The sequence below is a fragment of the Hippopotamus amphibius genome, chromosome 8 (genome assembly GCF_030028045.1).
Source record: "Hippopotamus amphibius kiboko isolate mHipAmp2 chromosome 8, mHipAmp2.hap2, whole genome shotgun sequence".
Classification (NCBI taxonomy): domain Eukaryota; kingdom Metazoa; phylum Chordata; class Mammalia; order Artiodactyla; family Hippopotamidae; genus Hippopotamus; species Hippopotamus amphibius.
In genome coordinates this window covers 142,568,543-142,581,831 of record NC_080193.1, presented here as the reverse complement: position 1 = coordinate 142,581,831, position 13,289 = coordinate 142,568,543, and the positions used below count along the sequence as shown (strand labels likewise).

The 13,289-nt window shown below is 42.7% G+C and overlaps 1 pseudogene; it reads right to left on the bottom strand.

Annotated features, from left to right (window-relative positions):
• Window positions 1-12,023: 12,023 nt before the first annotated feature.
• LOC130858989 (eukaryotic translation initiation factor 4E-like) lies at window positions 12,024-12,725 on the bottom strand (annotated as a pseudogene).
• Window positions 12,726-13,289: the final 564 nt, after the last annotated feature.

Sequence of the window (13,289 nt, the reverse complement as noted above, 5' to 3'; positions counted from 1 at the left end):
CCAGCCCCAAAAGCCAGTTGGCCATTCAGGAAACATTTTTGGAAGGCTTCTTCTTTTCTGGGTACAAGGTGCTGCAAGGCCGAGGACGTACCACACCTAGCACTCCTCTCCGTACAGAATACCCACAAGTGCATTGGGCCCAGGTGGACATATTTGCCTTAGGTAACACCGTTCCCCTGGACCACAACGGACTGGGTCGGAGATCTGGGCCCGGCCATCTGCAGACCAGCCTGTGGCATCTGAGATAACGTGCTGTGAGAGCCTATGTAATAATTAAACTGATCAAATCCTCTTCCTGGGAGGTTAGATGTGAGACACACAAAGAGGGCACTAATATCAAGAGACACACAGAGAAAAACGTCCCCTACACAGAGGTCAGGAGACAACAGAAGGCATGAGGGAGCTGGAGTCTGGGTAGAGGGCAGAGCAGCACTGGGGAGCCGGAACGGGGGCAGCAAAGGGAACCAGGGGGCTGGAGTCACTGCGTGGCTCCCGAGTTGCTAGCGTGTCCCCACGATGAGCCTGCTCTCCAGGGAGCAGTGCTGAGCCCACCTTCCTGGCTGCCTTCCTTCCTTTGTATCCCTGTTACTGAAATCATCTCAGAATGTCTCAGAGCCAGTTGCTGAGGCAGGGAGGGGTGGGGGCCAGAGTAAAAAAAATGGTGAAAACACACGATTCCAATCTTTAAGGGGCAACGATCTAATGAGGCAGATAGAGATGTTCATAGGTGATTATAATCCAGCACTAGATAGGCTTGGCTGGACTGGGCTATACATCAAAGGGCTCTCTAAAAGGGGCTCCTGGGACATCGCCGCATGCTCTCATTACAGGCCTATTTGAGAGAGCTGGGAAAGGAGGGAAAGAAAGAAGAGGCAGGGAAAGGGTGGAATCTGGGAAGATGAACAACCAAAAACCCATTATAATTCTGTTCCTATTTGAATTCATATATTTCAGGAATTGCCTGCAGTGCTGAAAGAGATCCTAACCTTTTTATTAATATCATGTTTAATAAAAACGCTCTCAGTATATTTTGAGTGAGTTTGGTGCTCATTAGGGTGAGGGACAAATAGCAGATGAGTTGCATCAGGAAGAGGGAAGCCGCCACGGCTTCTTCAAGCCGGAGCTGGGGCATTTGCGCCTCTCCTTCCTCTGAGGGGACTGAGATCACAGCCTGAAGTACAAGCAGGCTTTATAACGTGTACCCTGGATGCCCCAGTGCTGGACCTGCCCCACAATGACGGAGCGAACAGGGAATCAAATCAAGTCAACTACAGGCTGACCTCTGTATGTACAAGGCCTGGGTAAGAAAGGGGACCCCTCGCCTTTTTTTCAGATCGTGATCAGTCCAGTCCGAAGATTATGATGGGGAAGGCCTCATCCTTCCCAGAACTTAACGGGTCATTCTTTTCTAGCCTGTGACCAAGCTACCTATATAGTCAGAAACTTCAGGTCGCTGAAGGGCAGCTCTGAGAAACAGTGAATCTTGCTGGTCTAGCCTCCTGAGGGCATGGGGGTTGCAAAGTTGGCCTACGTTGCCTGGATGGTACCCGAGGATGCGAGTACACACAGTCCACTACTGCACTGAACTGAATGGCCACGAAAGCAAATTACACTCCTCAGCCAAACAACAGCTCACACTTTGTGAATGCTTATGGAGTGCCAGGCCCCTGGAAGCCATGTCTTCTTCTTTACCAACTCCTCTGAGGTAGTGGGTGACAACAGCTGTTATTAGTCTGACACTGCAGATGAGAAGAGCGATACTTGAGAAAATAAGTAACTTGACCCAAACAACATGGCCAGTGAGTGGTGAAGATATGGGATTTGAACCCATCCCTTTGGACTCGAGGAAGTCCCTCTATTTTTTTGCCCCAATACACTGCTCCCCAGCACTGGAAGGAAGTATTTCACGCTCTCACAAAGGGAATGGAGTGAAAATAATGAAGGTCCGGCTTCTGCAATAAATGCTAGTAACGTGGTCAGTCCTTCCGGCTGATTCCTACTCAAGCATCAAGATTTTCTTGGATATCTATGTGGTTTCTTTCTCGTTCCACCTCTGCAATTCTCTTGCAGTGATTTTTCTTTTCTTTTCTTTTCTTTTCTTTTCTTTTCTTTTCTTTTCTTTTCTTTTTTTCTTTTCTTTTCTTTTCTCTTTTTCCCATCTCTGCAGAGGTTCTCTGGTGGAAGCACATCAGCAGAGAGCAGTGATGTGAGATAATTTCTTCTGCTGCCCAAGCTTAGCTATTCACTAGTTTAGTCCACAAGTAAAGCAATGCATATTTCAAATGCCATCCCCTGAGTAGCCAGGGTCTGCAGCTTCAGCCTGCTGAGCCAAAATTAATGAGAGATGAATATCATAATAGAACTGTATTGACTGCAGCATGTTGCTAAGAAGCACTGGTCTGTGTTAATGAGCTTGATTCACAATCAACACGTATATTTACATACAATCAGGACAGGTATTTGTCTATATAGACCCGTATATTTTTTAGTGGTGGCAGAACTCACCTCAGAAATGACCCACATATTCAAATGCTTGTCCTTTTTGCCTCTACCAAACCCTGCCCACCACACACACACACACACACACACACACACACACACACACACACTAGTATGACCTCACTGCCTCCACATTGGCTATTTCAAAACACATTGTATAGCCTCTGGAACATACGAATATTTGGAAGTGGAGAAACAGAAGCTGGCATAACTGAAGAAGCATTCTGGGGAACAGCCTAGGAAAGGATTCCTAGGCGAGTTCAACCTGCCCTATAATCTCCTTTCTCCAAGAGAATCTGAGTATTTCTCTTTTATTTTCATGCAAGCTAATATGCTACACTGCCTGCCATGTCAACAATTAGAAATTCATTAAAATATAAACAGCCTCTTTTAAAAGACAAACACCTCCCTGAACGTTAGGGGGCTATTGGTCATTTATCTACGTAATCAAATTTGTCCAAATTCCTTTTTATCCCATTCATTTCAGACAAACTGAATTGAAGAATGTGAGTTTTGCCTGAGGGTGGGGGAGGGAGGCAGTAAATTTTGTAGCCCAGGCTCATCCTTCACTCCAAGAAAGAGAAACAATCCTTCCTCTCCCCCTCCTCTTCCAGAGGGCTTCATGGGGACATTCAGCTTCTACAACTCAACTGGGTAATTGTATCCATTCCCTACCATACCTATGTTATGGAGTAAAGAGCCTTCCGTGGACTGGCTTGAGCAGTTAACCACTGTGTGAAACATGGTTTCCAGAGGAAACCATGCTCTGAATGTTGAACATCTAAGTTACAAACCAGTCTTCGGGACAGAACTGTTTGAAATTGGGGACTGTGTGTGCATGGCTTCAGGCTGTCTCTCCCCCCTCCCCCCCACAATATACTCCTCAGACGCTGACTGTTCAAGCATGGAAATGCATATCAAAACAGACCGCTGGAATGCAGAGCATGGCTCTGTACACAAAGCTGAAACATCTGGATGACCTGTAGACGAAGCATGCTATCCAGATATTTAAAAATAATTAGTAGGGCAGGCAGTACATTTCTATGATGGACATTTTTACCTTTTTTTTTTTTTTTTTGTATTGAGTCACCCTAGTCTTTGTAACTGCAGCGTTCCTTACTAAAAGCCTGCCTTTATTCCAGAGAGGCAGAGCTTATTGAACTCAGGGGGTGCATTAGAGACTGTGGGAGGATTAATTCTGGGTTCTCTTGTAAGATGCAGACTTGGTGTGGATCAGGAAAAGGGGAGCAAGGTGAGCGACCCGTCTATAAAAATTCCTTTTTATCTTTTCCTCCCTTTTGGCACTCTACTCTGAACCAGAGGCTTGATCTCAGCTTGATTTCAGCTATTTTAAGCCTCTTAACTTTCTGTCCTCTTTCTTATGTGTGTCCTGTGAAACCTGACGCGAAGGCAGGATGTACTCTATCGCAGTTTTTCTCAAAATACCATCAAGGGCCACAAGCAGAGAAACATGTTGGGTATTTAGTGTGAATGCTGGTTCCTAGGTCCTGTCTGATCTTCTGACTCAAAGTCTCTGGAGGATACGTCCTGGGAATCTGTCTTTTCAATAAACTCTCCAGGTAAGTCTAGTGCAGGCTTAAGAAAAGTGCTGCATTATCAGCCTTGTTCTGATTGTTTCAACTCGGGAAACTTTCACTGCAACATTACTAACCTACAGAATCTAGAAATCAAAGTAATGTGAGAAAAGGTGTAAATTGAAGTATCAAGGTGCTTCTGAAAATGCAATGCAAGCAAGTTAGGAACTGGATGGTTCATCACAGATACTTGTTTTAGAATCTCTTCTGAAGTACATCGGGCGTTTTTCTCTCTGAAATCTGATTTCCATACAAGATCAATAAGGGAATATTTATATTGCCGATATGGTGACCATTTATTATTTGATTTTTACAAAATCCTTGCCTCTAGGCAATTGACATTCAAAACAAATCATTCCTTCATTAGCCATAATAAGACTTTATTGCCTTTGTTCTGAAGTGTTCATTTTATTTCCATTATCCCTATTGTACAAAACAGGCACGAAACTAGCAGGGCCCAGTTTATCACAGGCAAACTGAACAGAGAAGCTAAGTGAATGTGATCTGCTGGGCTTCCCCTCAAATTACCACACAGAAGAGTTCATCTTCTCTAGGAGCCCCCGGTTGGTCTCCGGGAAGCAGTGTGGGGAGAAGGTCTACAATATGGAGCTACAACTCTTCCAAAATCATTGCTAAGCTAATTTACTACAACTGAACCAATCACCAAATGAGCTGTTTGGCACCACGGCCACCACCTGGTGAGTAAGGAACTTTTCCACATTTTCATGGGAAGGGCAGAGGGAGACCGTAGGACAGCGTGTATTGCAGAACCTGCTCAGGAGAGCTTGCTCTGAAGACACGGGTGCTCCTGGAAATGGAAGAAAAGCTTCCCGAGGCCATTTTTGGTGTCTGAACTGAACTCTCTGCATGGAAAATGGGAGGGTAACGAGTCTCTGATGGGGCAGGAACCTCAGAGTCACAGCTGAGCTTTCACTTCTCAGCAGCTTGTGTGGTTTGGCTTCGCTGGCTGGCAGTGACTCTCTCAGCCTCACATGGCTTCAGACCAACAGCTGGGACACACTGAAGGACTGGGGCTCACCGGGTGTTTCTGCAGAGGGACATGGCTCTGAGCATTCCTCAAGTCTGGACAAGTAGCAGTGGCCTTTGCTATCACTGTAGTTTTCCTATTCTTTCCTCCTTCACTTAAAGTGAGTGCTACTCTGATTGGGATTGCCATATATACATTACTAATAAGAAAAAAAAAATCAAATTGTACATTTTAAATATATGCAGTTTATTGTATGTCAACCGTATCTCAATAAAAGTTCTAAAAAAAAAATGAAAAAAAATGAGTGCTACTCTTTCTCATGAGAATGTAAATTTCATAAAGAGCTGGCCATATTGTGGGAACTCAATAAATGAATCAGCTTTAAAATAAAATAAAATGAAATAAAATAAAATGAGTGCTACTCACATTCCTAAGTTTCAAACTCAAGGGTCTAGTTTAGGCTCTCAGGTTGCATGAAGTGGCCCCTCTCTACGACGCTCTACATGCAGTAGGATCTCTACTGATGCCAGTGGGATGCCTGGCATAGAGTTCTTTTCCAGAATCAGCCTTGGACCCATAGGCAGGTAGATTTTCTCACATGGCTCCAACCAGACCCCACTCTTCACACGCAGATTCATCCCGGGAGTCACGAGTGCTGAGGACAGGCAGTGATGCCTGCATTCAGCTACCTCAGCTCTTCTGGCTCCCTTCGGAAGCATCTCAGTTCTGTTTGTCTCCAATCCAGCTCCTCTACTTCCGTTAGTCGCAGCAGCTCCCCCGATGCGGCTCCCAAAGAGCCCTGTGACGGAGGTATCAGGCCTGTTGTTTCCAGCTCTCGTGACATTCTGGGATGAGGTTTATTTGGTTTTCGTTGTAGAGGTTTGTTCACCTAGGAGATGTTAATTTCTCAGACTTGGAATACACTTTTCCTCTCAGGCAAATCTTATCTAGAGAGAAGCCACTGATTGTGAAATTAAAGGGTGGTTATTATTCTCCACCAATGGCAAAGCCCACACTTTATTAAAGAACAAATCGAATATTGCTTTATGGGAAATTGAGAATAAACCTACCCAAGTGGTCTCCTCGTGGCTATAAAAGCAATGTGCTTTATATATTTACATTGCCTTTATACAATTAACATCGGGTACTCTTTCCTTACTTTCGTTTGTAAGTACACTGAAATTTTTGTCATAAAAGGTAGAAACGTTTTATGAGTGTTTAAATACACACATAAAGGTCAAAAGCATTGTTCTCTGTATTTTAAAAATGCCTACAATACAATAATTCATCTAGAAATGTCTGCTGGACATAATACCTATTACGCAGCTCTTTGTTTCCACTCCTCGTCTTGAAAATGCTTCCATTTTCAAGTTAAATTCTCACTGCATCTTTAAAAGTCTTTTCACAACGTAAAAGTTCTTTATGTGTCAAAAAAAAGAAGGTTAGACAATATGACTTTCGGTAGCTACGACTCTCAGCATTAGGCACAGAGTCTGATTCTCCTGTAGAGGTAGAAATGAGACTTTATAAGGAAAGAGCTCACTTCTCGCCCTCGTAGCTTCTGTCCTATGTGAGCACAAGACACAACCCTCACTCCGCCAGCTGCTGCCTAGTTCCTGGGTCTTGCACATCCCCTTTCCCAGCCTCTGCTGTGCGCAAACACCTACCTGACCTGTAGGTCGGAAACTTGGTCATACACTCCAGCGACGCCTTAACGAAATCTTGTGATACCCCAGGAATTAGGTTGTCTGAGAAAAACTTAGGTGTCTAAGTAAGCTGTTGAAAACACAAGTTTCCACTTTTTGAACATCTCGTCAACCACTCCCTGCTTCCTCTCATGTCTTCACCTCCATCAGCTCCCCCAGCATCTCCCCAACACAGATACCTGCTGTCAGTCCAAAGTGGTGCCTACCAAGCAGTCCAAGATCCCTACCGGGACTGACTCTCCTCTCTGAATTATCTCCTAGGCTAAGGCTCCGTTATCTTGATAACTCCTACTTCCTTCAGGCCTTGGGTGGATTCTGATTTGGAATGAACATACTGACAAGAAATAGTCCCTGGTCCGAACCTCTCTCACGACCAGACTCCCTCCTCTACTCCCACTTCAATGCACTCCATCCCACATTATTAAAACCCGAGAAAACATGTTAGGTGGGTATGACTGTCTGTTGCTTCTGCCCAGGTCTCATCTGGTCCTTTTCTGCCCTTTACTCAAGTACTTGTTGCCTTGCGTCTTGCAAGCCTACAGCAAGGGTTTGCTGGTGTTAGGACACGTTTTAAATAACTCATCAGTGTCTAAAGGTACCCCAACACTTTCCCTACATGAACATGTAAAGAAAATTTACGTGATTGCTATTTTTCAGTAATGTGCCAAAATAGGATCCTGGAGGGCTGATATCTTAGGGATTCGCAAACTATGGTACACAGACCAAAACCATGCTGCTCCCTGTTGTTTTAAATAAAGTTTTATTTGAACACAACCATGATCATTGCTCATTCACGTGAGTGTTGTTTATGTCTGTTTTCATGCTGCACTGTGTTGTTTATGTCTGTTTTCATGCTGCATTGGCAGACGTGAGTAGTTGTGACAGAGACCGTATAGTTCACAAAGCCAAAAATAATTACTTCTGACCCTTTATATAAAAAGTTTACCGACTCCACCTTATACTCATCCATTACTTCATCTCTCTGTTTGGATCCTAAATAGACTCCTACCTGAGGGGCTAGTGCCCAGGTACCCAGATACCTACTTTGTTGAACTCCAAATTATTTTCACCAAAAGGGACACGACCTATTTCAAATTAGTGACATCTAACGAAAGATATTAGCACATGTGGGGGAAAAAAACCTGCAAAGCTAAGCTCAGAGGCTTCTAGAGGAAATTACTTTGAAAAAATGCAGCCTAGAGTGAGGCCAACTTGAGATCAATTATTAACAATTATTGTAGTCCAACTGGAATTCAGAAATACAAATTCCGCTCCTAGTGAGTGTTCTCTTTGCTGGTCATGTACTCTGACCACACCCTACTGCTAGACCAATTCAGCCTCACTGGATTGGAGAGAAAATTAGCATCGATTTTTTCCCATTAAATAAAATATTACATAGGCATGCTTATAAATGGTTACATCGCCAAAGCTTGCAAATAGAGAAGATGAAAACTGTTTTTCTTAACCTCATTTGCTAAACTGAACCTGACAGAAAGAAAGCAAAATTACACATGTAAATCAAACGACTGGATATGTTGACATTTTGTTTCACAAAGTAGTCTTTCTACATATAACTACTACTAACACTTAAAATGGCAGAAGGCAGAGGTTTTACACCCATTGTGTCACATTTTATTTTTTTCCTCTACACTGATTAAAATAAAGGAGTCCTCACTGTCAACAGGCAGAGCTCACTACACTGTTTTTATCAAATGCAAGGAGGTGTAAATACAAACTGTAAAGTAGAAGAGAAAGATCCTGACTCACTGTCTGACAGTGAAGCTATTAAACATAATCAAAGACTCAGAGTGAACCCACATTGCCTTTCAACACATTGCTACAGAATCCTTTTCACTGTGAAACTGGCATAAAATGTCACAATTGTGACATTGCTGTTGGAGAAACTTGGTTTAAGGCATTTAAACCAACTTCAAGACTTCAAATGAAGAGGAGTTACTCACCAAAGAAGTCACACTGGGTTTAGCCTGGACACAAAGCTCCTCAAATTGTAATCAGTAGCTGATTAAAAGTGGACTTTTCAGGGCATTAAAATCCAAAATTTTAGGATACTTGTTGGTGATTAAAATATATAGTTTGCTGAATGAAGGCAGGCTTATATATGTTAGCAACAAAATCAATGTTTGTTGTCTCTTATGAAATACAAGGACAATGATTTATCCTCAGGAAGTCAGTTGGACCATGAGGTGAGGTACATGGTTCTATATTGAGAAGTGAAAATCCTGCCCATGGTGTAGGATTCCGGCATCTTGAGTGAAAGGAACAGATGGGCAGGATGCTGGGACATGTAGATACAAGAGAACAGATAATAACAATCCCAGAGTTTCCTGAGTGTTACCTGAAAAGAGCCCACCTATTTTCTGCTCACCAATCCTTTATTTAAAAAAAAATGTGGTTTTTTTGGCCACACCCCAAGGAACTTGGGATCTTAGTTCCCTAACCAGGGATTGAACCCAGGCCTCCTGCAGTGCAAGTGCAGAGTCTTAACCCCTGGACCGCCAGGGAAGTCCCTCATCAATCCTTTAAAGGCATGTGTCTTCAAGGTCAATGTTACAGTACACCACTATGAAAAGGTTGTGATCCAAAGGACTTTTACGAGGACTCATGTGAGTTCTGTGGGACGCTTCACCACGACTATGTACATGTTGAAGTTACACTTCTAAGACCAGCCCTTGGCCAGCCTCACAAAAATACACGCAACTTAACTCTGTCTGGCTTGTTGGTGTTTTACACGTGCCCTTTGGACTCTAGATTCTGAAGCATCACCTACTGTCAGCTGCCTCTCCATGCATACCTAGCATGGAACCTGGCACACAGTAGTTGTTTAATAAATGCATAAGGCATAAATGAGAGCAAGAACGATCCTCAGCACTTATTATTAAGCAGTATGAGAACACAGAGACAGAGATGCTGACCTGTCCAAGGAAGACTGGCTTTCGCTGGCAATATCCACTCAGCCCCTGGACCAGTAAGTTTGACCTCAGGCCTTTCTCCCATATACTCCACAAAAGTGATCCACAGACACTGCCATTTAGTGTGGGGTCCAGGATGCCTAACTTATAGAATTCTGGCCTCATACCCTGACCTGAATACCTGCCTCTGGCTCCTTCAAATATGTGGTCCATTAAGTTTCTCCTTCTGAAATTCTGGATCATAGTTGTGTAACTTCCACATAGTTGTCCACTTTTAACCTGCCCTTAGTTGTAGTGCCTTCTGCTACCTCAGCTTAAGAAGTTCCTGCTCTAATCTCTAGCACTTTGGCATCTTCCAACCCCTAACCATCCTCTACTATGACAAGGAGGGATTCTGACCTGGAAGGAATAATCTCAGAAAAAGCTTCAGGGAGATTTTTTTTTTTCTTTTACACTTGGTAATTTTTATTTGCAAAACATAATATCTAACATCAGCATTAGAGTTAAAATTGATTTTAAAGCTTTAAATTCGTATAACTAAATGTCCCACTGGTAAAATTTTTTTGCTCTTTATTGGAATATAATTGCTTTACACTCTTGTACCAGCTTTTGAGGTACACCAAAGTGAATCAGCTGTATTTATACATATATCCCCATATCGCCTCCCTCCCGCGACTCCCTCCCACCCTCCCTGCCCTGGCCTTCTAAGACATCACCCATCATCGAGTTGATCTCCCTTTGTTATACAGTAACTTCCCACTAGCTATCTATTTTACAGTCGGTAGTGTATCTATGTCTATACTACTCTCTCACTTCATCCCAGCTTCCCCTTCGCCCCCCGCCCCCCCAACCCCGTGTCCTCCAGTCCATTCTCTACATCTGCATCCTTATTCTTGCCCTGTCACTGGGTTCATCAGTACCATTTTTTTGCTTCAGGGAGATATTTTAATTTTTGTTTCCTTCCTTGAAGCCTTATGGATCTTTGAGAATGTCTAGCAAAGGTAGGAGCAGAAGCTCTTTTCATCACTGATGAATTCCCAGGACTTTAATCCTCTTCTCAGGGGATACCTGGCGCCTTGCCTTCGGTGACTGGCATGAAAGTAACTCTCACCCCACAACTGCCAATCTCTATAGCAGGGGCTGAACAGGCTATTTATAACTAAAAGGTTGAGTATTATTTAACACGCTCTGTATACCACATTGTGCTTCCTCTTTTCTTCCCAAAGTCTACCATATACTATATTTTTTGCTTAATTTTCTTTTCTGTAACACTTTGGTAGGACAGCTCTTTTGTTTTTCTTAGTCACTGTATTCCCCATAATATTAGCAATAAAACTTCTACAAACACGGACATCAGAAATGCTTACTAAATGTAAGAACAGAAAAAAGAAACATATGCAAACATATCAAATTCTAGTTTGGTGAAACAAATATTAAACTATTGGATTGAAGTGAGACTTCTGACCAGTTTTTGTGTCTAGTTTTAATAGTCGTGAGGATTACATATGTGTTCTAAAATCCTGTAAATGCAATAAATAATCTCTTCCCCCACCCCCACCCCCACTTCTTCATGCTTTGATCACCTACACGTTACTTTCTACCGATGCTCCCCACTCTCCTTGACTCTTGCCTAATATGGTTCCAAGTGAAATTATGCAGGAAACTGTGTCCCCTGCTGTAAGTTTTTTTTTTTTTGCACAAAATTAATGTTCATTCCACCTTTGTGTCATACTCCTGGATCCTTCACCAATGTTACATGAGGAAAAAAACAAAAGCAAAACAAATGAGAAACTTAAATCAGAATCACTAATGTTATCAAGCAGGGAAACAAATAAATTAAAATCTAGCAGCCATCAGCAAGAGTACAGCACAGACAATGCCGTAAAAGGAAACAAAGAAAATTGCTAGAAAACAGTATGCATCATACTCTCTCAAACCAGCAAAATATGCTCCTGCATACAATGGATCATAAACAGAATCGTTCTCTCATAAGGTATAGAAATGCAAATTCTTTTTTTTTTAATATTGTAGATGGGTCAAATGTGTTTGTAATGGTTAATTCTATTAAGCTATTACAGAGTGGGCCAGGAACACATTTATGGATTCTGGGGACCATGTGCACTGTATTTCTTTGATTGGGATAGTGGACACTCTAGCCAAAATTAAAAAAAAAAAACAACAACACAGAAGTACAAGACAAAGGCGAATGAGACTTCTCTTATATCTTAGCAACATTTAGATGGAAATCAAATTTAAATGCAGTCCACTCTGCTTTTAAGAGGCTTTGGTTCAGCTCCCAAATCTTGATTGCTTGACGCCGTCTCCTATGAGAATACTCAGAAGGTGTCTTCTTAAACAACAAACCTATTTTTAGTGGTGGAGCCGCTCTTAGTAGCTGTGTCTGCATGGGACTGATAACCAATCACTATCTTTGGAGGATGTCCTAACCTTTCCTTGTATACCCTTCCTATGTGTGTAACAGCTTCTCTGTTTTCACATTCAGTAGTCCATATTGCTATTTTATCACCTTTAGCTCCAATATTAACAACAGCTCCACATACATCATCACTGTAGTCATCAAAAGATTCTCCAATAAGGCACAGCAGTGTCTCTAGCCAAAAGCGATCGAGGTCACTTCGTCTCTGCTGTTTGTTCAATGTAATTAGCCATCATCCTCCTTGTTTGTTTTTCTCATCTTCCCACATAGGCTCAATACCATCCTTAAAAAGTGAGTAGTCACAGCCAGGCATTAAATTACTAGACAACTGGATATAGTTATACAGAGCCCAAAAGTCTTCAACAGTATCAAACTTAGAGATCAGCCGAAGGTTTGCTTGCCAAGTTTTGCTTTTATCATTTTTAAAAAACCAGAGTGCCCAGCTGTTTTGTAAAGGATGTTTAATACAGTGTTCTGGGTTAGCAACCTCCTGATTAGATTCTGTTTTCTCTTCTTCTGTAGGCGGGGTATTAGGAGTAGGGGTGGTTTCCAGTTCCACAGTCACCATCTTAGATCCCCCTGCTGTAAGTATAGAGAGTGTTTGTGTGTTTTTTTATCCTAATTTAAAAAATATTCACGGTGGCTTCCCTGGTGGCGCAGTGGTTAAGAACCTGCCTGCCAATGCAGGGGACACGGGTTCAAGCCCTGGTCCGGGAAGATCCCACGTGCCATGGAACAACTAAGCCCGCGTGCCACAACTACTGAGCCTGCACTCTAGAGCCTGCGAGCCACAACTACTGAGCACACACACTGCAACTAATGAAGCCCATGTGCCTAGAGCCTGTGCTCCTCAACAAGAGAAGCTACCACAATAAGAAGCCCGCACACTGCAATGAAGAGTAGCCCCCGCTCTCCACAACTACAGAAAGCTCACACGCAGCAATGAAGCAATGAAGACCCAGCATGGCCAATAAAATAATAGATAAATAAATAAATAAATATTCACACTTAGGAGTAAGGATGGGCCAAAATCGGAATTAGATGAGTTTCTCTTTGGCCTCTTCAACCTCTAGTTGTTCTTTCTGCTTGCAGTGGCCTCTGACTGTTCTTTGGAGGTTCTGTGACCTCATATGG